This window comes from Phyllobates terribilis, unplaced genomic scaffold, assembly GCF_046119375.1.
Source record: "Phyllobates terribilis strain yellow unplaced genomic scaffold, ASM4611937v1 Scaffold_3__8_contigs__length_932513732, whole genome shotgun sequence".
In the NCBI taxonomy this organism is placed as follows: domain Eukaryota; kingdom Metazoa; phylum Chordata; class Amphibia; order Anura; family Dendrobatidae; genus Phyllobates; species Phyllobates terribilis.
In genome coordinates, this window is record NW_027362763.1 from 6855332 (window position 1) to 6882123 (window position 26792).

General features: G+C 42.1%; 61 non-coding genes across 61 annotated transcripts; 20 read left to right on the forward strand and 41 right to left on the reverse strand.

The window, feature by feature from the left end:
* Window positions 1-3: 3 nt before the first annotated feature.
* Window positions 4-76, reverse strand: TRNAA-AGC (transfer RNA alanine (anticodon AGC)). The gene has a single exon. It is a non-coding gene; the product is annotated as a tRNA-Ala (tRNA).
* A 753-nt stretch (window positions 77-829) lies between these two features.
* Window positions 830-903, forward strand: TRNAN-GUU (transfer RNA asparagine (anticodon GUU)). Its single transcript has one exon. It is a non-coding gene; the product is annotated as a tRNA-Asn (tRNA).
* Window positions 904-1130: 227 nt separating this feature from the next.
* Window positions 1131-1216, reverse strand: TRNAY-GUA (transfer RNA tyrosine (anticodon GUA)). Its single transcript is given in 2 exon segments — window positions 1131-1166; window positions 1180-1216. It is a non-coding gene; the product is annotated as a tRNA-Tyr (tRNA).
* Window positions 1217-1325: 109 nt separating this feature from the next.
* On the reverse strand, window positions 1326-1398 carry TRNAA-AGC (transfer RNA alanine (anticodon AGC)). Its single transcript has one exon. It is a non-coding gene; the product is annotated as a tRNA-Ala (tRNA).
* Window positions 1399-2150: 752 nt separating this feature from the next.
* Window positions 2151-2224, forward strand: TRNAN-GUU (transfer RNA asparagine (anticodon GUU)). Its single transcript has one exon. It is a non-coding gene; the product is annotated as a tRNA-Asn (tRNA).
* Window positions 2225-2451: 227 nt separating this feature from the next.
* On the reverse strand, window positions 2452-2537 carry TRNAY-GUA (transfer RNA tyrosine (anticodon GUA)). Its single transcript is given in 2 exon segments — window positions 2452-2487; window positions 2501-2537. It is a non-coding gene; the product is annotated as a tRNA-Tyr (tRNA).
* Window positions 2538-2646: 109 nt separating this feature from the next.
* TRNAA-AGC (transfer RNA alanine (anticodon AGC)) lies at window positions 2647-2719 on the reverse strand. Its single transcript has one exon. It is a non-coding gene; the product is annotated as a tRNA-Ala (tRNA).
* A 753-nt stretch (window positions 2720-3472) lies between these two features.
* Window positions 3473-3546, forward strand: TRNAN-GUU (transfer RNA asparagine (anticodon GUU)). Its single transcript has one exon. It is a non-coding gene; the product is annotated as a tRNA-Asn (tRNA).
* Window positions 3547-3773: 227 nt separating this feature from the next.
* Window positions 3774-3859, reverse strand: TRNAY-GUA (transfer RNA tyrosine (anticodon GUA)). The gene is given in 2 exon segments: window positions 3774-3809; window positions 3823-3859. It is a non-coding gene; the product is annotated as a tRNA-Tyr (tRNA).
* A 109-nt stretch (window positions 3860-3968) lies between these two features.
* TRNAA-AGC (transfer RNA alanine (anticodon AGC)) lies at window positions 3969-4041 on the reverse strand. Its single transcript has one exon. It is a non-coding gene; the product is annotated as a tRNA-Ala (tRNA).
* A 753-nt stretch (window positions 4042-4794) lies between these two features.
* TRNAN-GUU (transfer RNA asparagine (anticodon GUU)) lies at window positions 4795-4868 on the forward strand. Its single transcript has one exon. It is a non-coding gene; the product is annotated as a tRNA-Asn (tRNA).
* A 227-nt stretch (window positions 4869-5095) lies between these two features.
* On the reverse strand, window positions 5096-5181 carry TRNAY-GUA (transfer RNA tyrosine (anticodon GUA)). Its single transcript is given in 2 exon segments — window positions 5096-5131; window positions 5145-5181. It is a non-coding gene; the product is annotated as a tRNA-Tyr (tRNA).
* A 109-nt stretch (window positions 5182-5290) lies between these two features.
* Window positions 5291-5363, reverse strand: TRNAA-AGC (transfer RNA alanine (anticodon AGC)). The gene has a single exon. It is a non-coding gene; the product is annotated as a tRNA-Ala (tRNA).
* Window positions 5364-6116: 753 nt separating this feature from the next.
* Window positions 6117-6190, forward strand: TRNAN-GUU (transfer RNA asparagine (anticodon GUU)). Its single transcript has one exon. It is a non-coding gene; the product is annotated as a tRNA-Asn (tRNA).
* Window positions 6191-6417: 227 nt separating this feature from the next.
* On the reverse strand, window positions 6418-6503 carry TRNAY-GUA (transfer RNA tyrosine (anticodon GUA)). Its single transcript is given in 2 exon segments — window positions 6418-6453; window positions 6467-6503. It is a non-coding gene; the product is annotated as a tRNA-Tyr (tRNA).
* A 109-nt stretch (window positions 6504-6612) lies between these two features.
* On the reverse strand, window positions 6613-6685 carry TRNAA-AGC (transfer RNA alanine (anticodon AGC)). Its single transcript has one exon. It is a non-coding gene; the product is annotated as a tRNA-Ala (tRNA).
* Window positions 6686-7438: 753 nt separating this feature from the next.
* Window positions 7439-7512, forward strand: TRNAN-GUU (transfer RNA asparagine (anticodon GUU)). The gene has a single exon. It is a non-coding gene; the product is annotated as a tRNA-Asn (tRNA).
* A 227-nt stretch (window positions 7513-7739) lies between these two features.
* Window positions 7740-7825, reverse strand: TRNAY-GUA (transfer RNA tyrosine (anticodon GUA)). The gene is given in 2 exon segments: window positions 7740-7775; window positions 7789-7825. It is a non-coding gene; the product is annotated as a tRNA-Tyr (tRNA).
* Window positions 7826-7934: 109 nt separating this feature from the next.
* On the reverse strand, window positions 7935-8007 carry TRNAA-AGC (transfer RNA alanine (anticodon AGC)). The gene has a single exon. It is a non-coding gene; the product is annotated as a tRNA-Ala (tRNA).
* A 753-nt stretch (window positions 8008-8760) lies between these two features.
* On the forward strand, window positions 8761-8834 carry TRNAN-GUU (transfer RNA asparagine (anticodon GUU)). The gene has a single exon. It is a non-coding gene; the product is annotated as a tRNA-Asn (tRNA).
* Window positions 8835-9061: 227 nt separating this feature from the next.
* TRNAY-GUA (transfer RNA tyrosine (anticodon GUA)) lies at window positions 9062-9147 on the reverse strand. Its single transcript is given in 2 exon segments — window positions 9062-9097; window positions 9111-9147. It is a non-coding gene; the product is annotated as a tRNA-Tyr (tRNA).
* Window positions 9148-9256: 109 nt separating this feature from the next.
* TRNAA-AGC (transfer RNA alanine (anticodon AGC)) lies at window positions 9257-9329 on the reverse strand. Its single transcript has one exon. It is a non-coding gene; the product is annotated as a tRNA-Ala (tRNA).
* A 753-nt stretch (window positions 9330-10082) lies between these two features.
* On the forward strand, window positions 10083-10156 carry TRNAN-GUU (transfer RNA asparagine (anticodon GUU)). The gene has a single exon. It is a non-coding gene; the product is annotated as a tRNA-Asn (tRNA).
* Window positions 10157-10383: 227 nt separating this feature from the next.
* Window positions 10384-10469, reverse strand: TRNAY-GUA (transfer RNA tyrosine (anticodon GUA)). The gene is given in 2 exon segments: window positions 10384-10419; window positions 10433-10469. It is a non-coding gene; the product is annotated as a tRNA-Tyr (tRNA).
* A 109-nt stretch (window positions 10470-10578) lies between these two features.
* Window positions 10579-10651, reverse strand: TRNAA-AGC (transfer RNA alanine (anticodon AGC)). The gene has a single exon. It is a non-coding gene; the product is annotated as a tRNA-Ala (tRNA).
* Window positions 10652-11404: 753 nt separating this feature from the next.
* Window positions 11405-11478, forward strand: TRNAN-GUU (transfer RNA asparagine (anticodon GUU)). The gene has a single exon. It is a non-coding gene; the product is annotated as a tRNA-Asn (tRNA).
* A 227-nt stretch (window positions 11479-11705) lies between these two features.
* Window positions 11706-11791, reverse strand: TRNAY-GUA (transfer RNA tyrosine (anticodon GUA)). The gene is given in 2 exon segments: window positions 11706-11741; window positions 11755-11791. It is a non-coding gene; the product is annotated as a tRNA-Tyr (tRNA).
* Window positions 11792-11900: 109 nt separating this feature from the next.
* TRNAA-AGC (transfer RNA alanine (anticodon AGC)) lies at window positions 11901-11973 on the reverse strand. Its single transcript has one exon. It is a non-coding gene; the product is annotated as a tRNA-Ala (tRNA).
* A 753-nt stretch (window positions 11974-12726) lies between these two features.
* On the forward strand, window positions 12727-12800 carry TRNAN-GUU (transfer RNA asparagine (anticodon GUU)). Its single transcript has one exon. It is a non-coding gene; the product is annotated as a tRNA-Asn (tRNA).
* A 227-nt stretch (window positions 12801-13027) lies between these two features.
* TRNAY-GUA (transfer RNA tyrosine (anticodon GUA)) lies at window positions 13028-13113 on the reverse strand. The gene is given in 2 exon segments: window positions 13028-13063; window positions 13077-13113. It is a non-coding gene; the product is annotated as a tRNA-Tyr (tRNA).
* A 109-nt stretch (window positions 13114-13222) lies between these two features.
* On the reverse strand, window positions 13223-13295 carry TRNAA-AGC (transfer RNA alanine (anticodon AGC)). Its single transcript has one exon. It is a non-coding gene; the product is annotated as a tRNA-Ala (tRNA).
* Window positions 13296-14048: 753 nt separating this feature from the next.
* Window positions 14049-14122, forward strand: TRNAN-GUU (transfer RNA asparagine (anticodon GUU)). The gene has a single exon. It is a non-coding gene; the product is annotated as a tRNA-Asn (tRNA).
* A 227-nt stretch (window positions 14123-14349) lies between these two features.
* On the reverse strand, window positions 14350-14435 carry TRNAY-GUA (transfer RNA tyrosine (anticodon GUA)). The gene is given in 2 exon segments: window positions 14350-14385; window positions 14399-14435. It is a non-coding gene; the product is annotated as a tRNA-Tyr (tRNA).
* Window positions 14436-14544: 109 nt separating this feature from the next.
* Window positions 14545-14617, reverse strand: TRNAA-AGC (transfer RNA alanine (anticodon AGC)). Its single transcript has one exon. It is a non-coding gene; the product is annotated as a tRNA-Ala (tRNA).
* Window positions 14618-15370: 753 nt separating this feature from the next.
* Window positions 15371-15444, forward strand: TRNAN-GUU (transfer RNA asparagine (anticodon GUU)). Its single transcript has one exon. It is a non-coding gene; the product is annotated as a tRNA-Asn (tRNA).
* A 227-nt stretch (window positions 15445-15671) lies between these two features.
* TRNAY-GUA (transfer RNA tyrosine (anticodon GUA)) lies at window positions 15672-15757 on the reverse strand. The gene is given in 2 exon segments: window positions 15672-15707; window positions 15721-15757. It is a non-coding gene; the product is annotated as a tRNA-Tyr (tRNA).
* Window positions 15758-15866: 109 nt separating this feature from the next.
* On the reverse strand, window positions 15867-15939 carry TRNAA-AGC (transfer RNA alanine (anticodon AGC)). Its single transcript has one exon. It is a non-coding gene; the product is annotated as a tRNA-Ala (tRNA).
* Window positions 15940-16692: 753 nt separating this feature from the next.
* On the forward strand, window positions 16693-16766 carry TRNAN-GUU (transfer RNA asparagine (anticodon GUU)). The gene has a single exon. It is a non-coding gene; the product is annotated as a tRNA-Asn (tRNA).
* Window positions 16767-16993: 227 nt separating this feature from the next.
* On the reverse strand, window positions 16994-17079 carry TRNAY-GUA (transfer RNA tyrosine (anticodon GUA)). The gene is given in 2 exon segments: window positions 16994-17029; window positions 17043-17079. It is a non-coding gene; the product is annotated as a tRNA-Tyr (tRNA).
* A 109-nt stretch (window positions 17080-17188) lies between these two features.
* TRNAA-AGC (transfer RNA alanine (anticodon AGC)) lies at window positions 17189-17261 on the reverse strand. The gene has a single exon. It is a non-coding gene; the product is annotated as a tRNA-Ala (tRNA).
* Window positions 17262-18014: 753 nt separating this feature from the next.
* On the forward strand, window positions 18015-18088 carry TRNAN-GUU (transfer RNA asparagine (anticodon GUU)). The gene has a single exon. It is a non-coding gene; the product is annotated as a tRNA-Asn (tRNA).
* Window positions 18089-18315: 227 nt separating this feature from the next.
* Window positions 18316-18401, reverse strand: TRNAY-GUA (transfer RNA tyrosine (anticodon GUA)). Its single transcript is given in 2 exon segments — window positions 18316-18351; window positions 18365-18401. It is a non-coding gene; the product is annotated as a tRNA-Tyr (tRNA).
* Window positions 18402-18510: 109 nt separating this feature from the next.
* On the reverse strand, window positions 18511-18583 carry TRNAA-AGC (transfer RNA alanine (anticodon AGC)). The gene has a single exon. It is a non-coding gene; the product is annotated as a tRNA-Ala (tRNA).
* Window positions 18584-19335: 752 nt separating this feature from the next.
* On the forward strand, window positions 19336-19409 carry TRNAN-GUU (transfer RNA asparagine (anticodon GUU)). Its single transcript has one exon. It is a non-coding gene; the product is annotated as a tRNA-Asn (tRNA).
* Window positions 19410-19636: 227 nt separating this feature from the next.
* TRNAY-GUA (transfer RNA tyrosine (anticodon GUA)) lies at window positions 19637-19722 on the reverse strand. The gene is given in 2 exon segments: window positions 19637-19672; window positions 19686-19722. It is a non-coding gene; the product is annotated as a tRNA-Tyr (tRNA).
* Window positions 19723-19831: 109 nt separating this feature from the next.
* TRNAA-AGC (transfer RNA alanine (anticodon AGC)) lies at window positions 19832-19904 on the reverse strand. The gene has a single exon. It is a non-coding gene; the product is annotated as a tRNA-Ala (tRNA).
* A 752-nt stretch (window positions 19905-20656) lies between these two features.
* TRNAN-GUU (transfer RNA asparagine (anticodon GUU)) lies at window positions 20657-20730 on the forward strand. The gene has a single exon. It is a non-coding gene; the product is annotated as a tRNA-Asn (tRNA).
* A 227-nt stretch (window positions 20731-20957) lies between these two features.
* On the reverse strand, window positions 20958-21043 carry TRNAY-GUA (transfer RNA tyrosine (anticodon GUA)). Its single transcript is given in 2 exon segments — window positions 20958-20993; window positions 21007-21043. It is a non-coding gene; the product is annotated as a tRNA-Tyr (tRNA).
* A 109-nt stretch (window positions 21044-21152) lies between these two features.
* Window positions 21153-21225, reverse strand: TRNAA-AGC (transfer RNA alanine (anticodon AGC)). Its single transcript has one exon. It is a non-coding gene; the product is annotated as a tRNA-Ala (tRNA).
* Window positions 21226-21977: 752 nt separating this feature from the next.
* On the forward strand, window positions 21978-22051 carry TRNAN-GUU (transfer RNA asparagine (anticodon GUU)). Its single transcript has one exon. It is a non-coding gene; the product is annotated as a tRNA-Asn (tRNA).
* Window positions 22052-22278: 227 nt separating this feature from the next.
* TRNAY-GUA (transfer RNA tyrosine (anticodon GUA)) lies at window positions 22279-22364 on the reverse strand. Its single transcript is given in 2 exon segments — window positions 22279-22314; window positions 22328-22364. It is a non-coding gene; the product is annotated as a tRNA-Tyr (tRNA).
* Window positions 22365-22473: 109 nt separating this feature from the next.
* TRNAA-AGC (transfer RNA alanine (anticodon AGC)) lies at window positions 22474-22546 on the reverse strand. The gene has a single exon. It is a non-coding gene; the product is annotated as a tRNA-Ala (tRNA).
* Window positions 22547-23299: 753 nt separating this feature from the next.
* On the forward strand, window positions 23300-23373 carry TRNAN-GUU (transfer RNA asparagine (anticodon GUU)). The gene has a single exon. It is a non-coding gene; the product is annotated as a tRNA-Asn (tRNA).
* Window positions 23374-23600: 227 nt separating this feature from the next.
* TRNAY-GUA (transfer RNA tyrosine (anticodon GUA)) lies at window positions 23601-23686 on the reverse strand. Its single transcript is given in 2 exon segments — window positions 23601-23636; window positions 23650-23686. It is a non-coding gene; the product is annotated as a tRNA-Tyr (tRNA).
* A 109-nt stretch (window positions 23687-23795) lies between these two features.
* On the reverse strand, window positions 23796-23868 carry TRNAA-AGC (transfer RNA alanine (anticodon AGC)). The gene has a single exon. It is a non-coding gene; the product is annotated as a tRNA-Ala (tRNA).
* A 753-nt stretch (window positions 23869-24621) lies between these two features.
* Window positions 24622-24695, forward strand: TRNAN-GUU (transfer RNA asparagine (anticodon GUU)). The gene has a single exon. It is a non-coding gene; the product is annotated as a tRNA-Asn (tRNA).
* A 227-nt stretch (window positions 24696-24922) lies between these two features.
* On the reverse strand, window positions 24923-25008 carry TRNAY-GUA (transfer RNA tyrosine (anticodon GUA)). The gene is given in 2 exon segments: window positions 24923-24958; window positions 24972-25008. It is a non-coding gene; the product is annotated as a tRNA-Tyr (tRNA).
* A 109-nt stretch (window positions 25009-25117) lies between these two features.
* Window positions 25118-25190, reverse strand: TRNAA-AGC (transfer RNA alanine (anticodon AGC)). Its single transcript has one exon. It is a non-coding gene; the product is annotated as a tRNA-Ala (tRNA).
* A 753-nt stretch (window positions 25191-25943) lies between these two features.
* On the forward strand, window positions 25944-26017 carry TRNAN-GUU (transfer RNA asparagine (anticodon GUU)). The gene has a single exon. It is a non-coding gene; the product is annotated as a tRNA-Asn (tRNA).
* Window positions 26018-26244: 227 nt separating this feature from the next.
* Window positions 26245-26330, reverse strand: TRNAY-GUA (transfer RNA tyrosine (anticodon GUA)). The gene is given in 2 exon segments: window positions 26245-26280; window positions 26294-26330. It is a non-coding gene; the product is annotated as a tRNA-Tyr (tRNA).
* Window positions 26331-26439: 109 nt separating this feature from the next.
* On the reverse strand, window positions 26440-26512 carry TRNAA-AGC (transfer RNA alanine (anticodon AGC)). Its single transcript has one exon. It is a non-coding gene; the product is annotated as a tRNA-Ala (tRNA).
* Window positions 26513-26792: the final 280 nt, after the last annotated feature.

A 26792-nucleotide genomic window follows, 5' to 3' on the forward strand; every position in this document is an offset into this window, starting at 1 on the left:
ATTTGGAGAATGCGGGCATCGATCCCGCTACCTCTCGCATGCTAAGCGAGCGCTCTACCACTTGAGCTAATCCCCCATGCTTGATGACCTCGTTTTTAGTTTCTTGCCACAACACATAACAATTTTCATATGCTGTGACACGTGCCATTGCATCCTCTTTCGTTTTTTTTTTTTTTTTTTTGTTTTTTTTTAAGTGCGGATTACTTTTTGCCAAAGTTGAAGACCATAAGTGGAATTCATAAGGTGAATGTTGGCTTACAAATATGGGCAAGCAACTTTCTAGCAAACCTTTTCTACGTATATGGAAAACCAAATTGAAGGGAGTGAAATAAACCTAAATAGTTTGTAGAAGGAAGTTGTAATGTAGCACAATCCCATGCAGAAGCTTTAGACTTTTTTAGTTTGGTTTAATTTTTGAGCTCATTTTTATTTTTTGAGCTCATTTTTATTCTTTTAGCCGAAACGCGCTTGCTTTGACTGAAGCATTTTGGCAAAATGTAAAGGTGAATTCTATAAAAAAAAGCAATAACTTAGCAGAGGATGGTTTCGATCCATCGACCTCTGGGTTATGGGCCCAGCACGCTTCCGCTGCGCCACTCTGCTGCTGGTTACAGGTGATAAGAGGAGAACCTAATTACTGTCTGACTTCAGGTCCATGCGATGGAATTCATCAGTAAGAGCTTATTTGTGGGCTATTAGAGTATTCCTAGGGTTCTGCAATTGTTTCTTTGTTTCTATAGCTTTCTTTTATCATGTTATTCTTGCAAATCATCTGCGTAAATTGTGTTTGACCTGGCTGAGGCTGTCAGAAAATCAAGTAGAGGCTTGTGTCTCTGTGGCGCAATCGGTTAGCGCGTTCGGCTGTTAACCGAAAGGTTGGTGGTTCAAGCCCACCCAGGGACGTTGGTGTCTTTTGCTTGGGTATCATGCTACGGTTGAAGAACGTTCCTCTTTGGCCCACAGCAGGTCCCGCAAGTAAAGGCTATGTTGCTGCCACCTACGTTTTGAAAACCCAAGGTGCAACGGAGGAAAGTTTCCTGGACTAGATTTTTTTTATAGTCGTACAGAAGGAGCATAGCACTGGTGTGTTTGCCAGTAGGTACAAAACATAAGATAGGATGAAGAAAATGTCCTTCGAGCCGGAATTGAACCAGCGACCTAAGGATTGCTAATTTACAACTACAGTCCTCCGCTCTACCAGCTGAGCTATCGAAGGCTTGTTTGGCCTATGGAGGAAAGCCTCCTAGGTCTAGCTGTGGGAGCCATGAGCAGTTTGCAAAAGAATCATCGCTCTACCAACTGAAAAAAACAATAAATGATAAATTTGGAGAATGCGGGCATCGATCCCGCTACCTCTCGCATGCTAAGCGAGCGCTCTACCACTTGAGCTAATCCCCCATGCCTGATGACCTCGTTTTTAGTTTCTTGCCACAACACATAACAATTTTCATATGCTGTGACACGTGCCATTGCATCCTCTTTCGTTTTTTTTTTTTTTTTTTGTTTTTTTTTAAGTGCGGATTACTTTTTGCCAAAGTTGAAGACCATAAGTGGAATTCATAAGGTGAATGTTGGCTTACAAATATGGGCAAGCAACTTTCTAGCAAACCTTTTCTACGTATATGGAAAACCAAATTGAAGGGAGTGAAATAAACCTAAATAGTTTGTAGAAGGAAGTTGTAATGTAGCACAATCCCATGCAGAAGCTTTAGACTTTTTTAGTTTGGTTTAATTTTTTAGCTCATTTTTATTTTTTGAGCTCATTTTTATTCTTTTAGCCGAAACGCGCTTGCTTTGACTGAAGCATTTTGGCAAAATGTAAAGGTGAATTCTATAAAAAAAAGCAATAACTTAGCAGAGGATGGTTTCGATCCATCGACCTCTGGGTTATGGGCCCAGCACGCTTCCGCTGCGCCACTCTGCTGCTGGTTACAGGTGATAAGAGGAGAACCTAATTACTGTCTGACTTCAGGTCCATGCGATGGAATTCATCAGTAAGAGCTTATTTGTGGGCTATTAGAGTATTCCTAGGGTTCTGCAATTGTTTCTTTGTTTCTATAGCTTTCTTTTATCATGTTATTCTTGCAAATCATCTGCGTAAATTGTGTTTGACCTGGCTGAGGCTGTCAGAAAATCAAGTAGAGGCTTGTGTCTCTGTGGCGCAATCGGTTAGCGCGTTCGGCTGTTAACCGAAAGGTTGGTGGTTCAAGCCCACCCAGGGACGTTGTTGTCTTTTGCTTGGGTATCATGCTACGGTTGAAGAACGTTCCTCTTTGGCCCACAGCAGGTCCCGCAAGTAAAGGCTATGTTGCTGCCACCTACGTTTTGAAAACCCAAGGTGCAACGGAGGAAAGTTTCCTGGACTAGATTTTTTTTATAGTCGTACAGAAGGAGCATAGCACTGGTGTGTTTGCCAGTAGGTACAAAACATAAGATAGGACGAAGAAAATGTCCTTCGAGCCGGAATTGAACCAGCGACCTAAGGATTGCTAATTTACAACTACAGTCCTCCGCTCTACCAGCTGAGCTATCGAAGGCTTGTTTGGCCTATGGAGGAAAGCCTCCTAGGTCTAGCTGTGGGAGCCATGAGCAGTTTGCAAAAGAATCATCGCTCTACCAACTGAAAAAAACAATAAATGATAAATTTGGAGAATGCGGGCATCGATCCCGCTACCTCTCGCATGCTAAGCGAGCGCTCTACCACTTGAGCTAATCCCCCATGCCTGATGACCTCGTTTTTAGTTTCTTGCCACAACACATAACAATTTTCATATGCTGTGACACGTGCCATTGCATCCTCTTTCGTTTTTTTTTTTTTTTTTTTTTTTTTTTTTAAGTGCGGATTACTTTTTGCCAAAGTTGAAGACCATAAGTGGAATTCATAAGGTGAATGTTGGCTTACAAATGTGGGCAAGCAACTTTCTAGCAAACCTTTTCTACGTATATGGAAAACCAAATTGAAGGGAGTGAAATAAACCTAAATAGTTTGTAGAAGGAAGTTGTAATGTAGCACAATCCCATGCAGAAGCTTTAGACTTTTTTAGTTTGGTTTAATTTTTGAGCTCATTTTTATTTTTTGAGCTCATTTTTATTCTTTTAGCCGAAACGCGCTTGCTTTGACTGAAGCATTTTGGCAAAATGTAAAGGTGAATTCTATAAAAAAAAGCAATAACTTAGCAGAGGATGGTTTCGATCCATCGACCTCTGGGTTATGGGCCCAGCACGCTTCCGCTGCGCCACTCTGCTGCTGGTTGCAGGTGATAAGAGGAGAACCTAATTACTGTCTGACTTCAGGTCCATGCGATGGAATTCATCAGTAAGAGCTTATTTGTGGGCTATTAGAGTATTCCTAGGGTTCTGCAATTGTTTCTTTGTTTCTATAGCTTTCTTTTATCATGTTATTCTTGCAAATCATCTGCGTAAATTGTGTTTGACCTGGCTGAGGCTGTCAGAAAATCAAGTAGAGGCTTGTGTCTCTGTGGCGCAATCGGTTAGCGCGTTCGGCTGTTAACCGAAAGGTTGGTGGTTCAAGCCCACCCAGGGACGTTGGTGTCTTTTGCTTGGGTATCATGCTACGGTTGAAGAACGTTCCTCTTTGGCCCACAGCAGGTCCCGCAAGTAAAGGCTATGTTGCTGCCACCTACGTTTTGAAAACCCAAGGTGCAACGGAGGAAAGTTTCCTGGACTAGATTTTTTTTATAGTCGTACAGAAGGAGCATAGCAGTGGTGTGTTTGCCAGTAGGTACAAAACATAAGATAGGACGAAGAAAATGTCCTTCGAGCCGGAATTGAACCAGCAACCTAAGGATTGCTAATTTACAACTACAGTCCTCCGCTCTACCAGCTGAGCTATCGAAGGCTTGTTTGGCCTATGGAGGAAAGCCTCCTAGGTCTAGCTGTGGGAGCCATGAGCAGTTTGCAAAAGAATCATCGCTCTACCAACTGAAAAAAACAATAAATGATAAATTTGGAGAATGCGGGCATCGATCCCGCTACCTCTCGCATGCTAAGCGAGCGCTCTACCACTTGAGCTAATCCCCCATGCTTGATGACCTCGTTTTTAGTTTCTTGCCACAACACATAACAATTTTCATATGCTGTGACACGTGCCATTGCATCCTCTTTCGTTTTTTTTTTTTTTTTTTTGTTTTTTTTTAAGTGCGGATTACTTTTTGCCAAAGTTGAAGACCATAAGTGGAATTCATAAGGTGAATGTTGGCTTACAAATATGGGCAAGCAACTTTCTAGCAAACCTTTTCTACGTATATGGAAAACCAAATTGAAGGGAGTGAAATAAACCTAAATAGTTTGTAGAAGGAAGTTGTAATGTAGCACAATCCCATGCAGAAGCTTTAGACTTTTTTAGTTTGGTTTAATTTTTGAGCTCATTTTTATTTTTTGAGCTCATTTTTATTCTTTTAGCCGAAACGCGCTTGCTTTGACTGAAGCATTTTGGCAAAATGTAAAGGTGAATTCTATAAAAAAAAGCAATAACTTAGCAGAGGATGGTTTCGATCCATCGACCTCTGGGTTATGGGCCCAGCACGCTTCCGCTGCGCCACTCTGCTGCTGGTTACAGGTGATAAGAGGAGAACCTAATTACTGTCTGACTTCAGGTCCATGCGATGGAATTCATCAGTAAGAGCTTATTTGTGGGCTATTAGAGTATTCCTAGGGTTCTGCAATTGTTTCTTTGTTTCTATAGCTTTCTTTTATCATGTTATTCTTGCAAATCATCTGCGTAAATTGTGTTTGACCTGGCTGAGGCTGTCAGAAAATCAAGTAGAGGCTTGTGTCTCTGTGGCGCAATCGGTTAGCGCGTTCGGCTGTTAACCGAAAGGTTGGTGGTTCAAGCCCACCCAGGGACGTTGGTGTCTTTTGCTTGGGTATCATGCTACGGTTGAAGAACGTTCCTCTTTGGCCCACAGCAGGTCCCGCAAGTAAAGGCTATGTTGCTGCCACCTACGTTTTGAAAACCCAAGGTGCAACGGAGGAAAGTTTCCTGGACTAGATTTTTTTTATAGTCGTACAGAAGGAGCATAGCACTGGTGTGTTTGCCAGTAGGTACAAAACATAAGATAGGATGAAGAAAATGTCCTTCGAGCCGGAATTGAACCAGCGACCTAAGGATTGCTAATTTACAACTACAGTCCTCCGCTCTACCAGCTGAGCTATCGAAGGCTTGTTTGGCCTATGGAGGAAAGCCTCCTAGGTCTAGCTGTGGGAGCCATGAGCAGTTTGCAAAAGAATCATCGCTCTACCAACTGAAAAAAACAATAAATGATAAATTTGGAGAATGCGGGCATCGATCCCGCTACCTCTCGCATGCTAAGCGAGCGCTCTACCACTTGAGCTAATCCCCCATGCCTGATGACCTCGTTTTTAGTTTCTTGCCACAACACATAACAATTTTCATATGCTGTGACACGTGCCATTGCATCCTCTTTCGTTTTTTTTTTTTTTTTTTTGTTTTTTTTTAAGTGCGGATTACTTTTTGCCAAAGTTGAAGACCATAAGTGGAATTCATAAGGTGAATGTTGGCTTACAAATATGGGCAAGCAACTTTCTAGCAAACCTTTTCTACGTATATGGAAAACCAAATTGAAGGGAGTGAAATAAACCTAAATAGTTTGTAGAAGGAAGTTGTAATGTAGCACAATCCCATGCAGAAGCTTTAGACTTTTTTAGTTTGGTTTAATTTTTTAGCTCATTTTTATTTTTTGAGCTCATTTTTATTCTTTTAGCCGAAACGCGCTTGCTTTGACTGAAGCATTTTGGCAAAATGTAAAGGTGAATTCTATAAAAAAAAGCAATAACTTAGCAGAGGATGGTTTCGATCCATCGACCTCTGGGTTATGGGCCCAGCACGCTTCCGCTGCGCCACTCTGCTGCTGGTTACAGGTGATAAGAGGAGAACCTAATTACTGTCTGACTTCAGGTCCATGCGATGGAATTCATCAGTAAGAGCTTATTTGTGGGCTATTAGAGTATTCCTAGGGTTCTGCAATTGTTTCTTTGTTTCTATAGCTTTCTTTTATCATGTTATTCTTGCAAATCATCTGCGTAAATTGTGTTTGACCTGGCTGAGGCTGTCAGAAAATCAAGTAGAGGCTTGTGTCTCTGTGGCGCAATCGGTTAGCGCGTTCGGCTGTTAACCGAAAGGTTGGTGGTTCAAGCCCACCCAGGGACGTTGTTGTCTTTTGCTTGGGTATCATGCTACGGTTGAAGAACGTTCCTCTTTGGCCCACAGCAGGTCCCGCAAGTAAAGGCTATGTTGCTGCCACCTACGTTTTGAAAACCCAAGGTGCAACGGAGGAAAGTTTCCTGGACTAGATTTTTTTTATAGTCGTACAGAAGGAGCATAGCACTGGTGTGTTTGCCAGTAGGTACAAAACATAAGATAGGACGAAGAAAATGTCCTTCGAGCCGGAATTGAACCAGCGACCTAAGGATTGCTAATTTACAACTACAGTCCTCCGCTCTACCAGCTGAGCTATCGAAGGCTTGTTTGGCCTATGGAGGAAAGCCTCCTAGGTCTAGCTGTGGGAGCCATGAGCAGTTTGCAAAAGAATCATCGCTCTACCAACTGAAAAAAACAATAAATGATAAATTTGGAGAATGCGGGCATCGATCCCGCTACCTCTCGCATGCTAAGCGAGCGCTCTACCACTTGAGCTAATCCCCCATGCCTGATGACCTCGTTTTTAGTTTCTTGCCACAACACATAACAATTTTCATATGCTGTGACACGTGCCATTGCATCCTCTTTCGTTTTTTTTTTTTTTTTTTTTTTTTTTTTTAAGTGCGGATTACTTTTTGCCAAAGTTGAAGACCATAAGTGGAATTCATAAGGTGAATGTTGGCTTACAAATGTGGGCAAGCAACTTTCTAGCAAACCTTTTCTACGTATATGGAAAACCAAATTGAAGGGAGTGAAATAAACCTAAATAGTTTGTAGAAGGAAGTTGTAATGTAGCACAATCCCATGCAGAAGCTTTAGACTTTTTTAGTTTGGTTTAATTTTTGAGCTCATTTTTATTTTTTGAGCTCATTTTTATTCTTTTAGCCGAAACGCGCTTGCTTTGACTGAAGCATTTTGGCAAAATGTAAAGGTGAATTCTATAAAAAAAAGCAATAACTTAGCAGAGGATGGTTTCGATCCATCGACCTCTGGGTTATGGGCCCAGCACGCTTCCGCTGCGCCACTCTGCTGCTGGTTGCAGGTGATAAGAGGAGAACCTAATTACTGTCTGACTTCAGGTCCATGCGATGGAATTCATCAGTAAGAGCTTATTTGTGGGCTATTAGAGTATTCCTAGGGTTCTGCAATTGTTTCTTTGTTTCTATAGCTTTCTTTTATCATGTTATTCTTGCAAATCATCTGCGTAAATTGTGTTTGACCTGGCTGAGGCTGTCAGAAAATCAAGTAGAGGCTTGTGTCTCTGTGGCGCAATCGGTTAGCGCGTTCGGCTGTTAACCGAAAGGTTGGTGGTTCAAGCCCACCCAGGGACGTTGGTGTCTTTTGCTTGGGTATCATGCTACGGTTGAAGAACGTTCCTCTTTGGCCCACAGCAGGTCCCGCAAGTAAAGGCTATGTTGCTGCCACCTACGTTTTGAAAACCCAAGGTGCAACGGAGGAAAGTTTCCTGGACTAGATTTTTTTTATAGTCGTACAGAAGGAGCATAGCAGTGGTGTGTTTGCCAGTAGGTACAAAACATAAGATAGGACGAAGAAAATGTCCTTCGAGCCGGAATTGAACCAGCAACCTAAGGATTGCTAATTTACAACTACAGTCCTCCGCTCTACCAGCTGAGCTATCGAAGGCTTGTTTGGCCTATGGAGGAAAGCCTCCTAGGTCTAGCTGTGGGAGCCATGAGCAGTTTGCAAAAGAATCATCGCTCTACCAACTGAAAAAAACAATAAATGATAAATTTGGAGAATGCGGGCATCGATCCCGCTACCTCTCGCATGCTAAGCGAGCGCTCTACCACTTGAGCTAATCCCCCATGCTTGATGACCTCGTTTTTAGTTTCTTGCCACAACACATAACAATTTTCATATGCTGTGACACGTGCCATTGCATCCTCTTTCGTTTTTTTTTTTTTTTTTTTTTTTTTTTTTAAGTGCGGATTACTTTTTGCCAAAGTTGAAGACCATAAGTGGAATTCATAAGGTGAATGTTGGCTTACAAATATGGGCAAGCAACTTTCTAGCAAACCTTTTCTACGTATATGGAAAACCAAATTGAAGGGAGTGAAATAAACCTAAATAGTTTGTAGAAGGAAGTTGTAATGTAGCACAATCCCATGCAGAAGCTTTAGACTTTTTTAGTTTGGTTTAATTTTTGAGCTCATTTTTATTTTTTGAGCTCATTTTTATTCTTTTAGCCGAAACGCGCTTGCTTTGACTGAAGCATTTTGGCAAAATGTAAAGGTGAATTCTATAAAAAAAAGCAATAACTTAGCAGAGGATGGTTTCGATCCATCGACCTCTGGGTTATGGGCCCAGCACGCTTCCGCTGCGCCACTCTGCTGCTGGTTACAGGTGATAAGAGGAGAACCTAATTACTGTCTGACTTCAGGTCCATGCGATGGAATTCATCAGTAAGAGCTTATTTGTGGGCTATTAGAGTATTCCTAGGGTTCTGCAATTGTTTCTTTGTTTCTATAGCTTTCTTTTATCATGTTATTCTTGCAAATCATCTGCGTAAATTGTGTTTGACCTGGCTGAGGCTGTCAGAAAATCAAGTAGAGGCTTGTGTCTCTGTGGCGCAATCGGTTAGCGCGTTCGGCTGTTAACCGAAAGGTTGGTGGTTCAAGCCCACCCAGGGACGTTGGTGTCTTTTGCTTGGGTATCATGCTACGGTTGAAGAACGTTCCTCTTTGGCCCACAGCAGGTCCCGCAAGTAAAGGCTATGTTGCTGCCACCTACGTTTTGAAAACCCAAGGTGCAACGGAGGAAAGTTTCCTGGACTAGATTTTTTTTATAGTCGTACAGAAGGAGCATAGCAGTGGTGTGTTTGCCAGTAGGTACAAAACATAAGATAGGACGAAGAAAATGTCCTTCGAGCCGGAATTGAACCAGCAACCTAAGGATTGCTAATTTACAACTACAGTCCTCCGCTCTACCAGCTGAGCTATCGAAGGCTTGTTTGGCCTATGGAGGAAAGCCTCCTAGGTCTAGCTGTGGGAGCCATGAGCAGTTTGCAAAAGAATCATCGCTCTACCAACTGAAAAAAACAATAAATGATAAATTTGGAGAATGCGGGCATCGATCCCGCTACCTCTCGCATGCTAAGCGAGCGCTCTACCACTTGAGCTAATCCCCCATGCTTGATGACCTCGTTTTTAGTTTCTTGCCACAACACATAACAATTTTCATATGCTGTGACACGTGCCATTGCATCCTCTTTCGTTTTTTTTTTTTTTTTTTTGTTTTTTTTTAAGTGCGGATTACTTTTTGCCAAAGTTGAAGACCATAAGTGGAATTCATAAGGTGAATGTTGGCTTACAAATATGGGCAAGCAACTTTCTAGCAAACCTTTTCTACGTATATGGAAAACCAAATTGAAGGGAGTGAAATAAACCTAAATAGTTTGTAGAAGGAAGTTGTAATGTAGCACAATCCCATGCAGAAGCTTTAGACTTTTTTAGTTTGGTTTAATTTTTGAGCTCATTTTTATTTTTTGAGCTCATTTTTATTCTTTTAGCCGAAACGCGCTTGCTTTGACTGAAGCATTTTGGCAAAATGTAAAGGTGAATTCTATAAAAAAAAGCAATAACTTAGCAGAGGATGGTTTCGATCCATCGACCTCTGGGTTATGGGCCCAGCACGCTTCCGCTGCGCCACTCTGCTGCTGGTTACAGGTGATAAGAGGAGAACCTAATTACTGTCTGACTTCAGGTCCATGCGATGGAATTCATCAGTAAGAGCTTATTTGTGGGCTATTAGAGTATTCCTAGGGTTCTGCAATTGTTTCTTTGTTTCTATAGCTTTCTTTTATCATGTTATTCTTGCAAATCATCTGCGTAAATTGTGTTTGACCTGGCTGAGGCTGTCAGAAAATCAAGTAGAGGCTTGTGTCTCTGTGGCGCAATCGGTTAGCGCGTTCGGCTGTTAACCGAAAGGTTGGTGGTTCAAGCCCACCCAGGGACGTTGTTGTCTTTTGCTTGGGTATCATGCTACGGTTGAAGAACGTTCCTCTTTGGCCCACAGCAGGTCCCGCAAGTAAAGGCTATGTTGCTGCCACCTACGTTTTGAAAACCCAAGGTGCAACGGAGGAAAGTTTCCTGGACTAGATTTTTTTTATAGTCGTACAGAAGGAGCATAGCACTGGTGTGTTTGCCAGTAGGTACAAAACATAAGATAGGACGAAGAAAATGTCCTTCGAGCCGGAATTGAACCAGCGACCTAAGGATTGCTAATTTACAACTACAGTCCTCCGCTCTACCAGCTGAGCTATCGAAGGCTTGTTTGGCCTATGGAGGAAAGCCTCCTAGGTCTAGCTGTGGGAGCCATGAGCAGTTTGCAAAAGAATCATCGCTCTACCAACTGAAAAAAACAATAAATGATAAATTTGGAGAATGCGGGCATCGATCCCGCTACCTCTCGCATGCTAAGCGAGCGCTCTACCACTTGAGCTAATCCCCCATGCCTGATGACCTCGTTTTTAGTTTCTTGCCACAACACATAACAATTTTCATATGCTGTGACACGTGCCATTGCATCCTCTTTCGTTTTTTTTTTTTTTTTTTTGTTTTTTTTTAAGTGCGGATTACTTTTTGCCAAAGTTGAAGACCATAAGTGGAATTCATAAGGTGAATGTTGGCTTACAAATATGGGCAAGCAACTTTCTAGCAAACCTTTTCTACGTATATGGAAAACCAAATTGAAGGGAGTGAAATAAACCTAAATAGTTTGTAGAAGGAAGTTGTAATGTAGCACAATCCCATGCAGAAGCTTTAGACTTTTTTAGTTTGGTTTAATTTTTGAGCTCATTTTTATTTTTTGAGCTCATTTTTATTCTTTTAGCCGAAACGCGCTTGCTTTGACTGAAGCATTTTGGCAAAATGTAAAGGTGAATTCTATAAAAAAAAGCAATAACTTAGCAGAGGATGGTTTCGATCCATCGACCTCTGGGTTATGGGCCCAGCACGCTTCCGCTGCGCCACTCTGCTGCTGGTTACAGGTGATAAGAGGAGAACCTAATTACTGTCTGACTTCAGGTCCATGCGATGGAATTCATCAGTAAGAGCTTATTTGTGGGCTATTAGAGTATTCCTAGGGTTCTGCAATTGTTTCTTTGTTTCTATAGCTTTCTTTTATCATGTTATTCTTGCAAATCATCTGCGTAAATTGTGTTTGACCTGGCTGAGACTGTCAGAAAATCAAGTAGAGGCTTGTGTCTCTGTGGCGCAATCGGTTAGCGCGTTCGGCTGTTAACCGAAAGGTTGGTGGTTCAAGCCCACCCAGGGACGTTGTTGTCTTTTGCTTGGGTATCATGCTACGGTTGAAGAACGTTCCTCTTTGGCCCACAGCAGGTCCCGCAAGTAAAGGCTATGTTGCTGCCACCTACGTTTTGAAAACCCAAGGTGCAACGGAGGAAAGTTTCCTGGACTAGATTTTTTTTATAGTCGTACAGAAGGAGCATAGCAGTGGTGTGTTTGCCAGTAGGTACAAAACATAAGATAGGACGAAGAAAATGTCCTTCGAGCCGGAATTGAACCAGCAACCTAAGGATTGCTAATTTACAACTACAGTCCTCCGCTCTACCAGCTGAGCTATCGAAGGCTTGTTTGGCCTATGGAGGAAAGCCTCCTAGGTCTAGCTGTGGGAGCCATGAGCAGTTTGCAAAAGAATCATCGCTCTACCAACTGAAAAAAACAATAAATGATAAATTTGGAGAATGCGGGCATCGATCCCGCTACCTCTCGCATGCTAAGCGAGCGCTCTACCACTTGAGCTAATCCCCCATGCTTGATGACCTCGTTTTTAGTTTCTTGCCACAACACATAACAATTTTCATATGCTGTGACACGTGCCATTGCATCCTCTTTCGTTTTTTTTTTTTTTTTTTTGTTTTTTTTTAAGTGCGGATTACTTTTTGCCAAAGTTGAAGACCATAAGTGGAATTCATAAGGTGAATGTTGGCTTACAAATATGGGCAAGCAACTTTCTAGCAAACCTTTTCTACGTATATGGAAAACCAAATTGAAGGGAGTGAAATAAACCTAAATAGTTTGTAGAAGGAAGTTGTAATGTAGCACAATCCCATGCAGAAGCTTTAGACTTTTTTAGTTTGGTTTAATTTTTGAGCTCATTTTTATTTTTTGAGCTCATTTTTATTCTTTTAGCCGAAACGCGCTTGCTTTGACTGAAGCATTTTGGCAAAATGTAAAGGTGAATTCTATAAAAAAAAGCAATAACTTAGCAGAGGATGGTTTCGATCCATCGACCTCTGGGTTATGGGCCCAGCACGCTTCCGCTGCGCCACTCTGCTGCTGGTTACAGGTGATAAGAGGAGAACCTAATTACTGTCTGACTTCAGGTCCATGCGATGGAATTCATCAGTAAGAGCTTATTTGTGGGCTATTAGAGTATTCCTAGGGTTCTGCAATTGTTTCTTTGTTTCTATAGCTTTCTTTTATCATGTTATTCTTGCAAATCATCTGCGTAAATTGTGTTTGACCTGGCTGAGGCTGTCAGAAAATCAAGTAGAGGCTTGTGTCTCTGTGGCGCAATCGGTTAGCGCGTTCGGCTGTTAACCGAAAGGTTGGTGGTTCAAGCCCACCCAGGGACGTTGTTGTCTTTTGCTTGGGTATCATGCTACGGTTGAAGAACGTTCCTCTTTGGCCCACAGCAGGTCCCGCAAGTAAAGGCTATGTTGCTGCCACCTACGTTTTGAAAACCCAAGGTGCAACGGAGGAAAGTTTCCTGGACTAGATTTTTTTTATAGTCGTACAGAAGGAGCATAGCACTGGTGTGTTTGCCAGTAGGTACAAAACATAAGATAGGACGAAGAAAATGTCCTTCGAGCCGGAATTGAACCAGCGACCTAAGGATTGCTAATTTACAACTACAGTCCTCCGCTCTACCAGCTGAGCTATCGAAGGCTTGTTTGGCCTATGGAGGAAAGCCTCCTAGGTCTAGCTGTGGGAGCCATGAGCAGTTTGCAAAAGAATCATCGCTCTACCAACTGAAAAAAACAATAAATGATAAATTTGGAGAATGCGGGCATCGATCCCGCTACCTCTCGCATGCTAAGCGAGCGCTCTACCACTTGAGCTAATCCCCCATGCCTGATGACCTCGTTTTTAGTTTCTTGCCACAACACATAACAATTTTCATATGCTGTGACACGTGCCATTGCATCCTCTTTCGTTTTTTTTTTTTTTTTTTTGTTTTTTTTTAAGTGCGGATTACTTTTTGCCAAAGTTGAAGACCATAAGTGGAATTCATAAGGTGAATGTTGGCTTACAAATATGGGCAAGCAACTTTCTAGCAAACCTTTTCTACGTATATGGAAAACCAAATTGAAGGGAGTGAAATAAACCTAAATAGTTTGTAGAAGGAAGTTGTAATGTAGCACAATCCCATGCAGAAGCTTTAGACTTTTTTAGTTTGGTTTAATTTTTGAGCTCATTTTTATTTTTTGAGCTCATTTTTATTCTTTTAGCCGAAACGCGCTTGCTTTGACTGAAGCATTTTGGCAAAATGTAAAGGTGAATTCTATAAAAAAAAGCAATAACTTAGCAGAGGATGGTTTCGATCCATCGACCTCTGGGTTATGGGCCCAGCACGCTTCCGCTGCGCCACTCTGCTGCTGGTTACAGGTGATAAGAGGAGAACCTAATTACTGTCTGACTTCAGGTCCATGCGATGGAATTCATCAGTAAGAGCTTATTTGTGGGCTATTAGAGTATTCCTAGGGTTCTGCAATTGTTTCTTTGTTTCTATAGCTTTCTTTTATCATGTTATTCTTGCAAATCATCTGCGTAAATTGTGTTTGACCTGGCTGAGACTGTCAGAAAATCAAGTAGAGGCTTGTGTCTCTGTGGCGCAATCGGTTAGCGCGTTCGGCTGTTAACCGAAAGGTTGGTGGTTCAAGCCCACCCAGGGACGTTGTTGTCTTTTGCTTGGGTATCATGCTACGGTTGAAGAACGTTCCTCTTTGGCCCACAGCAGGTCCCGCAAGTAAAGGCTATGTTGCTGCCACCTACGTTTTGAAAACCCAAGGTGCAACGGAGGAAAGTTTCCTGGACTAGATTTTTTTTATAGTCGTACAGAAGGAGCATAGCAGTGGTGTGTTTGCCAGTAGGTACAAAACATAAGATAGGACGAAGAAAATGTCCTTCGAGCCGGAATTGAACCAGCAACCTAAGGATTGCTAATTTACAACTACAGTCCTCCGCTCTACCAGCTGAGCTATCGAAGGCTTGTTTGGCCTATGGAGGAAAGCCTCCTAGGTCTAGCTGTGGGAGCCATGAGCAGTTTGCAAAAGAATCATCGCTCTACCAACTGAAAAAAACAATAAATGATAAATTTGGAGAATGCGGGCATCGATCCCGCTACCTCTCGCATGCTAAGCGAGCGCTCTACCACTTGAGCTAATCCCCCATGCTTGATGACCTCGTTTTTAGTTTCTTGCCACAACACATAACAATTTTCATATGCTGTGACACGTGCCATTGCATCCTCTTTCGTTTTTTTTTTTTTTTTTTTTTTTTTTTTTAAGTGCGGATTACTTTTTGCCAAAGTTGAAGACCATAAGTGGAATTCATAAGGTGAATGTTGGCTTACAAATATGGGCAAGCAACTTTCTAGCAAACCTTTTCTACGTATATGGAAAACCAAATTGAAGGGAGTGAAATAAACCTAAATAGTTTGTAGAAGGAAGTTGTAATGTAGCACAATCCCATGCAGAAGCTTTAGACTTTTTTAGTTTGGTTTAATTTTTGAGCTCATTTTTATTTTTTGAGCTCATTTTTATTCTTTTAGCCGAAACGCGCTTGCTTTGACTGAAGCATTTTGGCAAAATGTAAAGGTGAATTCTATAAAAAAAAGCAATAACTTAGCAGAGGATGGTTTCGATCCATCGACCTCTGGGTTATGGGCCCAGCACGCTTCCGCTGCGCCACTCTGCTGCTGGTTACAGGTGATAAGAGGAGAACCTAATTACTGTCTGACTTCAGGTCCATGCGATGGAATTCATCAGTAAGAGCTTATTTGTGGGCTATTAGAGTATTCCTAGGGTTCTGCAATTGTTTCTTTGTTTCTATAGCTTTCTTTTATCATGTTATTCTTGCAAATCATCTGCGTAAATTGTGTTTGACCTGGCTGAGGCTGTCAGAAAATCAAGTAGAGGCTTGTGTCTCTGTGGCGCAATCGGTTAGCGCGTTCGGCTGTTAACCGAAAGGTTGGTGGTTCAAGCCCACCCAGGGACGTTGGTGTCTTTTGCTTGGGTATCATGCTACGGTTGAAGAACGTTCCTCTTTGGCCCACAGCAGGTCCCGCAAGTAAAGGCTATGTTGCTGCCACCTACGTTTTGAAAACCCAAGGTGCAACGGAGGAAAGTTTCCTGGACTAGATTTTTTTTATAGTCGTACAGAAGGAGCATAGCAGTGGTGTGTTTGCCAGTAGGTACAAAACATAAGATAGGACGAAGAAAATGTCCTTCGAGCCGGAATTGAACCAGCAACCTAAGGATTGCTAATTTACAACTACAGTCCTCCGCTCTACCAGCTGAGCTATCGAAGGCTTGTTTGGCCTATGGAGGAAAGCCTCCTAGGTCTAGCTGTGGGAGCCATGAGCAGTTTGCAAAAGAATCATCGCTCTACCAACTGAAAAAAACAATAAATGATAAATTTGGAGAATGCGGGCATCGATCCCGCTACCTCTCGCATGCTAAGCGAGCGCTCTACCACTTGAGCTAATCCCCCATGCTTGATGACCTCGTTTTTAGTTTCTTGCCACAACACATAACAATTTTCATATGCTGTGACACGTGCCATTGCATCCTCTTTCGTTTTTTTTTTTTTTTTTTTTTTTTTTTTTAAGTGCGGATTACTTTTTGCCAAAGTTGAAGACCATAAGTGGAATTCATAAGGTGAATGTTGGCTTACAAATATGGGCAAGCAACTTTCTAGCAAACCTTTTCTACGTATATGGAAAACCAAATTGAAGGGAGTGAAATAAACCTAAATAGTTTGTAGAAGGAAGTTGTAATGTAGCACAATCCCATGCAGAAGCTTTAGACTTTTTTAGTTTGGTTTAATTTTTGAGCTCATTTTTATTTTTTGAGCTCATTTTTATTCTTTTAGCCGAAACGCGCTTGCTTTGACTGAAGCATTTTGGCAAAATGTAAAGGTGAATTCTATAAAAAAAAGCAATAACTTAGCAGAGGATGGTTTCGATCCATCGACCTCTGGGTTATGGGCCCAGCACGCTTCCGCTGCGCCACTCTGCTGCTGGTTACAGGTGATAAGAGGAGAACCTAATTACTGTCTGACTTCAGGTCCATGCGATGGAATTCATCAGTAAGAGCTTATTTGTGGGCTATTAGAGTATTCCTAGGGTTCTGCAATTGTTTCTTTGTTTCTATAGCTTTCTTTTATCATGTTATTCTTGCAAATCATCTGCGTAAATTGTGTTTGACCTGGCTGAGGCTGTCAGAAAATCAAGTAGAGGCTTGTGTCTCTGTGGCGCAATCGGTTAGCGCGTTCGGCTGTTAACCGAAAGGTTGGTGGTTCAAGCCCACCCAGGGACGTTGGTGTCTTTTGCTTGGGTATCATGCTACGGTTGAAGAACGTTCCTCTTTGGCCCACAGCATGTCCCGCAAGTAAAGGCTATGTTGCTGCCACCTACGTTTTGAAAACCCAAGGTGCAACGGAGGAAAGTTTCCTGGACTAGATTTTTTTTATAGTCGTACAGAAGGAGCATAGCAGTGGTGTGTTTGCCAGTAGGTACAAAACATAAGATAGGACGAAGAAAATGTCCTTCGAGCCGGAATTGAACCAGCAACCTAAGGATTGCTAATTTACAACTACAGTCCTCCGCTCTACCAGCTGAGCTATCGAAGGCTTGTTTGGCCTATGGAGGAAAGCCTCCTAGGTCTAGCTGTGGGAGCCATGAGCAGTTTGCAAAAGAATCATCGCTCTACCAACTGAAAAAAACAATAAATGATAAATTTGGAGAATGCGGGCATCGATCCCGCTACCTCTCGCATGCTAAGCGAGCGCTCTACCACTTGAGCTAATCCCCCATGCCTGATGACCTCGTTTTTAGTTTCTTGCCACAACACATAACAATTTTCATATGCTGTGACACGTGCCATTGCATCCTCTTTCGTTTTTTTTTTTTTTTTTTTGTTTTTTTTTAAGTGCGGATTACTTTTTGCCAAAGTTGAAGACCATAAGTGGAATTCATAAGGTGAATGTTGGCTTACAAATATGGGCAAGCAACTTTCTAGCAAACCTTTTCTACGTATATGGAAAACCAAATTGAAGGGAGTGAAATAAACCTAAATAGTTTGTAGAAGGAAGTTGTAATGTAGCACAATCCCATGCAGAAGCTTTAGACTTTTTTAGTTTGGTTTAATTTTTGAGCTCATTTTTATTTTTTGAGCTCATTTTTATTCTTTTAGCCGAAACGCGCTTGCTTTGACTGAAGCATTTTGGCAAAATGTAAAGGTGAATTCTATAAAAAAAAGCAATAACTTAGCAGAGGATGGTTTCGATCCATCGACCTCTGGGTTATGGGCCCAGCACGCTTCCGCTGCGCCACTCTGCTGCTGGTTACAGGTGATAAGAGGAGAACCTAATTACTGTCTGACTTCAGGTCCATGCGATGGAATTCATCAGTAAGAGCTTATTTGTGGGCTATTAGAGTATTCCTAGGGTTCTGCAATTGTTTCTTTGTTTCTATAGCTTTCTTTTATCATGTTATTCTTGCAAATCATCTGCGTAAATTGTGTTTGACCTGGCTGAGGCTGTCAGAAAATCAAGTAGAGGCTTGTGTCTCTGTGGCGCAATCGGTTAGCGCGTTCGGCTGTTAACCGAAAGGTTGGTGGTTCAAGCCCACCCAGGGACGTTGTTGTCTTTTGCTTGGGTATCATGCTACGGTTGAAGAACGTTCCTCTTTGGCCCACAGCAGGTCCCGCAAGTAAAGGCTATGTTGCTGCCACCTACGTTTTGAAAACCCAAGGTGCAACGGAGGAAAGTTTCCTGGACTAGATTTTTTTTATAGTCGTACAGAAGGAGCATAGCAGTGGTGTGTTTGCCAGTAGGTACAAAACATAAGATAGGACGAAGAAAATGTCCTTCGAGCCGGAATTGAACCAGCAACCTAAGGATTGCTAATTTACAACTACAGTCCTCCGCTCTACCAGCTGAGCTATCGAAGGCTTGTTTGGCCTATGGAGGAAAGCCTCCTAGGTCTAGCTGTGGGAGCCATGAGCAGTTTGCAAAAGAATCATCGCTCTACCAACTGAAAAAAACAATAAATGATAAATTTGGAGAATGCGGGCATCGATCCCGCTACCTCTCGCATGCTAAGCGAGCGCTCTACCACTTGAGCTAATCCCCCATGCCTGATGACCTCGTTTTTAGTTTCTTGCCACAACACATAACAATTTTCATATGCTGTGACACGTGCCATTGCATCCTCTTTCGTTTTTTTTTTTTTTTTTTGTTTTTTTTTAAGTGCGGATTACTTTTTGCCAAAGTTGAAGACCATAAGTGGAATTCATAAGGTGAATGTTGGCTTACAAATATGGGCAAGCAACTTTCTAGCAAACCTTTTCTACGTATATGGAAAACCAAATTGAAGGGAGTGAAATAAACCTAAATAGTTTGTAGAAGGAAGTTGTAATGTAGCACAATCCCATGCAGAAGCTTTAGACTTTTTTAGTTTGGTTTAATTTTTGAGCTCATTTTTATTTTTTGAGCTCATTTTTATTCTTTTAGCCGAAACGCGCTTGCTTTGACTGAAGCATTTTGGCAAAATGTAAAGGTGAATTCTATAAAAAAAAGCAATAACTTAGCAGAGGATGGTTTCGATCCATCGACCTCTGGGTTATGGGCCCAGCACGCTTCCGCTGCGCCACTCTGCTGCTGGTTACAGGTGATAAGAGGAGAACCTAATTACTGTCTGACTTCAGGTCCATGCGATGGAATTCATCAGTAAGAGCTTATTTGTGGGCTATTAGAGTATTCCTAGGGTTCTGCAATTGTTTCTTTGTTTCTATAGCTTTCTTTTATCATGTTATTCTTGCAAATCATCTGCGTAAATTGTGTTTGACCTGGCTGAGGCTGTCAGAAAATCAAGTAGAGGCTTGTGTCTCTGTGGCGCAATCGGTTAGCGCGTTCGGCTGTTAACCGAAAGGTTGGTGGTTCAAGCCCACCCAGGGACGTTGTTGTCTTTTGCTTGGGTATCATGCTACGGTTGAAGAACGTTCCTCTTTGGCCCACAGCAGGTCCCGCAAGTAAAGGCTATGTTGCTGCCACCTACGTTTTGAAAACCCAAGGTGCAACGGAGGAAAGTTTCCTGGACTAGATTTTTTTTATAGTCGTACAGAAGGAGCATAGCAGTGGTGTGTTTGCCAGTAGGTACAAAACATAAGATAGGACGAAGAAAATGTCCTTCGAGCCAGAATTGAACCAGCAACCTAAGGATTGCTAATTTACAACTACAGTCCTCCGCTCTACCAGCTGAGCTATCGAAGGCTTGTTTGGCCTATGGAGGAAAGCCTCCTAGGTCTAGCTGTGGGAGCCATGAGCAGTTTGCAAAAGAATCATCGCTCTACCAACTGAAAAAAACAATAAATGATAAATTTGGAGAATGCGGGCATCGATCCCGCTACCTCTCGCATGCTAAGCGAGCGCTCTACCACTTGAGCTAATCCCCCATGCCTGATGACCTCGTTTTTAGTTTCTTGCCACAACACATAACAATTTTCATATGCTGTGACACGTGCCATTGCATCCTCTTTCGTTTTTTTTTTTTTTTTTTGTTTTTTTTTAAGTGCGGATTACTTTTTGCCAAAGTTGAAGACCATAAGTGGAATTCATAAGGTGAATGTTGGCTTACAAATATGGGCAAGCAACTTTCTAGCAAACCTTTTCTACGTATATGGAAAACCAAATTGAAGGGAGTGAAATAAACCTAAATAGTTTGTAGAAGGAAGTTGTAATGTAGCACAATCCCATGCAGAAGCTTTAGACTTTTTTAGTTTGGTTTAATTTTTGAGCTCATTTTTATTTTTTGAGCTCATTTTTATTCTTTTAGCCGAAACGCGCTTGCTTTGACTGAAGCATTTTGGCAAAATGTAAAGGTGAATTCTATAAAAAAAAGCAATAACTTAGCAGAGGATGGTTTCGATCCATCGACCTCTGGGTTATGGGCCCAGCACGCTTCCGCTGCGCCACTCTGCTGCTGGTTACAGGTGATAAGAGGAGAACCTAATTACTGTCTGACTTCAGGTCCATGCGATGGAATTCATCAGTAAGAGCTTATTTGTGGGCTATTAGAGTATTCCTAGGGTTCTGCAATTGTTTCTTTGTTTCTATAGCTTTCTTTTATCATGTTATTCTTGCAAATCATCTGCGTAAATTGTGTTTGACCTGGCTGAGGCTGTCAGAAAATCAAGTAGAGGCTTGTGTCTCTGTGGCGCAATCGGTTAGCGCGTTCGGCTGTTAACCGAAAGGTTGGTGGTTCAAGCCCACCCAGGGACGTTGTTGTCTTTTGCTTGGGTATCATGCTACGGTTGAAGAACGTTCCTCTTTGGCCCACAGCAGGTCCCGCAAGTAAAGGCTATGTTGCTGCCACCTACGTTTTGAAAACCCAAGGTGCAACGGAGGAAAGTTTCCTGGACTAGATTTTTTTTATAGTCGTACAGAAGGAGCATAGCAGTGGTGTGTTTGCCAGTAGGTACAAAACATAAGATAGGACGAAGAAAATGTCCTTCGAGCCGGAATTGAACCAGCAACCTAAGGATTGCTAATTTACAACTACAGTCCTCCGCTCTACCAGCTGAGCTATCGAAGGCTTGTTTGGCCTATGGAGGAAAGCCTCCTAGGTCTAGCTGTGGGAGCCATGAGCAGTTTGCAAAAGAATCATCGCTCTACCAACTGAAAAAAACAATAAATGATAAATTTGGAGAATGCGGGCATCGATCCCGCTACCTCTCGCATGCTAAGCGAGCGCTCTACCACTTGAGCTAATCCCCCATGCCTGATGACCTCGTTTTTAGTTTCTTGCCACAACACATAACAATTTTCATATGCTGTGACACGTGCCATTGCATCCTCTTTCGTTTTTTTTTTTTTTTTTTGTTTTTTTTTAAGTGCGGATTACTTTTTGCCAAAGTTGAAGACCATAAGTGGAATTCATAAGGTGAATGTTGGCTTACAAATATGGGCAAGCAACTTTCTAGCAAACCTTTTCTACGTATATGGAAAACCAAATTGAAGGGAGTGAAATAAACCTAAATAGTTTGTAGAAGGAAGTTGTAATGTAGCACAATCCCATGCAGAAGCTTTAGACTTTTTTAGTTTGGTTTAATTTTTGAGCTCATTTTTATTTTTTGAGCTCATTTTTATTCTTTTAGCCGAAACGCGCTTGCTTTGACTGAAGCATTTTGGCAAAATGTAAAGGTGAATTCTATAAAAAAAAGCAATAACTTAGCAGAGGATGGTTTCGATCCATCGACCTCTGGGTTATGGGCCCAGCACGCTTCCGCTGCGCCACTCTGCTGCTGGTTACAGGTGATAAGAGGAGAACCTAATTACTGTCTGACTTCAGGTCCATGCGATGGAATTCATCAGTAAGAGCTTATTTGTGGGCTATTAGAGTATTCCTAGGGTTCTGCAATTGTTTCTTTGTTTCTATAGCTTTCTTTTATCATGTTATTCTTGCAAATCATCTGCGTAAATTGTGTTTGACCTGGCTGAGGCTGTCAGAAAATCAAGTAGAGGCTTGTGTCTCTGTGGCGCAATCGGTTAGCGCGTTCGGCTGTTAACCGAAAGGTTGGTGGTTCAAGCCCACCCAGGGACGTTGTTGTCTTTTGCTTGGGTATCATGCTACGGTTGAAGAACGTTCCTCTTTGGCCCACAGCAGGTCCCGCAAGTAAAGGCTATGTTGCTGCCACCTACGTTTTGAAAACCCAAGGTGCAACGGAGGAAAGTTTCCTGGACTAGATTTTTTTTATAGTCGTACAGAAGGAGCATAGCAGTGGTGTGTTTGCCAGTAGGTACAAAACATAAGATAGGACGAAGAAAATGTCCTTCGAGCCGGAATTGAACCAGCAACCTAAGGATTGCTAATTTACAACTACAGTCCTCCGCTCTACCAGCTGAGCTATCGAAGGCTTGTTTGGCCTATGGAGGAAAGCCTCCTAGGTCTAGCTGTGGGAGCCATGAGCAGTTTGCAAAAGAATCATCGCTCTACCAACTGAAAAAAACAATAAATGATAAATTTGGAGAATGCGGGCATCGATCCCGCTACCTCTCGCATGCTAAGCGAGCGCTCTACCACTTGAGCTAATCCCCCATGCCTGATGACCTCGTTTTTAGTTTCTTGCCACAACACATAACAATTTTCATATGCTGTGACACGTGCCATTGCATCCTCTTTCGTTTTTTTTTTTTTTTTTTTGTTTTTTTTTAAGTGCGGATTACTTTTTGCCAAAGTTGAAGACCATAAGTGGAATTCATAAGGTGAATGTTGGCTTACAAATATGGGCAAGCAACTTTCTAGCAAACCTTTTCTACGTATATGGAAAACCAAATTGAAGGGAGTGAAATAAACCTAAATAGTTTGTAGAAGGAAGTTGTAATGTAGCACAATCCCATGCAGAAGCTTTAGACTTTTTTAGTTTGGTTTAATTTTTGAGCTCATTTTTATTTTTTGAGCTCATTTTTATTCTTTTAGCCGAAACGCGCTTGCTTTGACTGAAGCATTTTGGCAAAATGTAAAGGTGAATTCTATAAAAAAAAGCAATAACTTAGCAGAGGATGGTTTCGATCCATCGACCTCTGGGTTATGGGCCCAGCACGCTTCCGCTGCGCCACTCTGCTGCTGGTTACAGGTGATAAGAGGAGAACCTAATTACTGTCTGACTTCAGGTCCATGCGATGGAATTCATCAGTAAGAGCTTATTTGTGGGCTATTAGAGTATTCCTAGGGTTCTGCAATTGTTTCTTTGTTTCTATAGCTTTCTTTTATCATGTTATTCTTGCAAATCATCTGCGTAAATTGTGTTTGACCTGGCTGAGGCTGTCAGAAAATCAAGTAGAGGCTTGTGTCTCTGTGGCGCAATCGGTTAGCGCGTTCGGCTGTTAACCGAAAGGTTGGTGGTTCAAGCCCACCCAGGGACGTTGTTGTCTTTTGCTTGGGTATCATGCTACGGTTGAAGAACGTTCCTCTTTGGCCCACAGCAGGTCCCGCAAGTAAAGGCTATGTTGCTGCCACCTACGTTTTGAAAACCCAAGGTGCAACGGAGGAAAGTTTCCTGGACTAGATTTTTTTTATAGTCGTACAGAAGGAGCATAGCAGTGGTGTGTTTGCCAGTAGGTACAAAACATAAGATAGGACGAAGAAAATGTCCTTCGAGCCAGAATTGAACCAGCAACCTAAGGATTGCTAATTTACAACTACAGTCCTCCGCTCTACCAGCTGAGCTATCGAAGGCTTGTTTGGCCTATGGAGGAAAGCCTCCTAGGTCTAGCTGTGGGAGCCATGAGCAGTTTGCAAAAGAATCATCGCTCTACCAACTGAAAAAAACAATAAATGATAAATTTGGAGAATGCGGGCATCGATCCCGCTACCTCTCGCATGCTAAGCGAGCGCTCTACCACTTGAGCTAATCCCCCATGCCTGATGACCTCGTTTTTAGTTTCTTGCCACAACACATAACAATTTTCATATGCTGTGACACGTGCCATTGCATCCTCTTTCGTTTTTTTTTTTTTTTTTTTGTTTTTTTTTAAGTGCGGATTACTTTTTGCCAAAGTTGAAGACCATAAGTGGAATTCATAAGGTGAATGTTGGCTTACAAATATGGGCAAGCAACTTTCTAGCAAACCTTTTCTACGTATATGGAAAACCAAATTGAAGGGAGTGAAATAAACCTAAATAGTTTGTAGAAGGAAGTTGTAATGTAGCACAATCCCATGCAGAAGCTTTAGACTTTTTTAGTTTGGTTTAATTTTTGAGCTCATTTTTATTTTTTGAGCTCATTTTTATTCTTTTAGCCGAAACGCGCTTGCTTTGACTGAAGCATTTTGGCAAAATGTAAAGGTGAATTCTATAAAAAAAAGCAATAACTTAGCAGAGGATGGTTTCGATCCATCGACCTCTGGGTTATGGGCCCAGCACGCTTCCGCTGCGCCACTCTGCTGCTGGTTACAGGTGATAAGAGGAGAACCTAATTACTGTCTGACTTCAGGTCCATGCGATGGAATTCATCAGTAAGAGCTTATTTGTGGGCTATTAGAGTATTCCTAGGGTTCTGCAATTGTTTCTTTGTTTCTATAGCTTTCTTTTATCATGTTATTCTTGCAAATCATCTGCGTAAATTGTGTTTGACCTGGCTGAGGCTGTCAGAAAATCAAGTAGAGGCTTGTGTCTCTGTGGCGCAATCGGTTAGCGCGTTCGGCTGTTAACCGAAAGGTTGGTGGTTCAAGCCCACCCAGGGACGTTGTTGTCTTTTGCTTGGGTATCATGCTACGGTTGAAGAACGTTCCTCTTTGGCCCACAGCAGGTCCCGCAAGTAAAGGCTATGTTGCTGCCACCTACGTTTTGAAAACCCAAGGTGCAACGGAGGAAAGTTTCCTGGACTAGATTTTTTTTATAGTCGTACAGAAGGAGCATAGCAGTGGTGTGTTTGCCAGTAGGTACAAAACATAAGATAGGACGAAGAAAATGTCCTTCGAGCCGGAATTGAACCAGCAACCTAAGGATTGCTAATTTACAACTACAGTCCTCCGCTCTACCAGCTGAGCTATCGAAGGCTTGTTTGGCCTATGGAGGAAAGCCTCCTAGGTCTAGCTGTGGGAGCCATGAGCAGTTTGCAAAAGAATCATCGCTCTACCAACTGAAAAAAACAATAAATGATAAATTTGGAGAATGCGGGCATCGATCCCGCTACCTCTCGCATGCTAAGCGAGCGCTCTACCACTTGAGCTAATCCCCCATGCCTGATGACCTCGTTTTTAGTTTCTTGCCACAACACATAACAATTTTCATATGCTGTGACACGTGCCATTGCATCCTCTTTCGTTTTTTTTTTTTTTTTTTTGTTTTTTTTTAAGTGCGGATTACTTTTTGCCAAAGTTGAAGACCATAAGTGGAATTCATAAGGTGAATGTTGGCTTACAAATATGGGCAAGCAACTTTCTAGCAAACCTTTTCTACGTATATGGAAAACCAAATTGAAGGGAGTGAAATAAACCTAAATAGTTTGTAGAAGGAAGTTGTAATGTAGCACAATCCCATGCAGAAGCTTTAGACTTTTTTAGTTTGGTTTAATTTTTGAGCTCATTTTTATTTTTTGAGCTCATTTTTATTCTTTTAGCCGAAACGCGCTTGCTTTGACTGAAGCATTTTGGCAAAATGTAAAGGTGAATTCTATAAAAAAAAGCAATAACTTAGCAGAGGATGGTTTCGATCCATCGACCTCTGGGTTATGGGCCCAGCACGCTTCCGCTGCGCCACTCTGCTGCTGGTTACAGGTGATAAGAGGAGAACCTAATTACTGTCTGACTTCAGGTCCATGCGATGGAATTCATCAGTAAGAGCTTATTTGTGGGCTATTAGAGTATTCCTAGGGTTCTGCAATTGTTTCTTTGTTTCTATAGCTTTCTTTTATCATGTTATTCTTGCAAATCATCTGCGTAAATTGTGTTTGACCTGGCTGAGGCTGTCAGAAAATCAAGTAGAGGCTTGTGTCTCTGTGGCGCAATCGGTTAGCGCGTTCGGCTGTTAACCGAAAGGTTGGTGGTTCAAGCCCACCCAGGGACGTTGTTGTCTTTTGCTTGGGTATCATGCTACGGTTGAAGAACGTTCCTCTTTGGCCCACAGCAGGTCCCGCAAGTAAAGGCTATGTTGCTGCCACCTACGTTTTGAAAACCCAAGGTGCAACGGAGGAAAGTTTCCTGGACTAGATTTTTTTTATAGTCGTACAGAAGGAGCATAGCAGTGGTGTGTTTGCCAGTAGGTACAAAACATAAGATAGGACGAAGAAAATGTCCTTCGAGCCGGAATTGAACCAGCAACCTAAGGATTGCTAATTTACAACTACAGTCCTCCGCTCTACCAGCTGAGCTATCGAAGGCTTGTTTGGCCTATGGAGGAAAGCCTCCTAGGTCTAGCTGTGGGAGCCATGAGCAGTTTGCAAAAGAATCATCGCTCTACCAACTGAAAAAAACAATAAATGATAAATTTGGAGAATGCGGGCATCGATCCCGCTACCTCTCGCATGCTAAGCGAGCGCTCTACCACTTGAGCTAATCCCCCATGCTTGATGACCTCGTTTTTAGTTTCTTGCCACAACACATAACAATTTTCATATGCTGTGACACGTGCCATTGCATCCTCTTTCGTTTTTTTTTTTTTTTTTTTTTTTTTTTTTAAGTGCGGATTACTTTTTGCCAAAGTTGAAGACCATAAGTGGAATTCATAAGGTGAATGTTGGCTTACAAATATGGGCAAGCAACTTTCTAGCAAACCTTTTCTACGTATATGGAAAACCAAATTGAAGGGAGTGAAATAAACCTAAATAGTTTGTAGAAGGAAG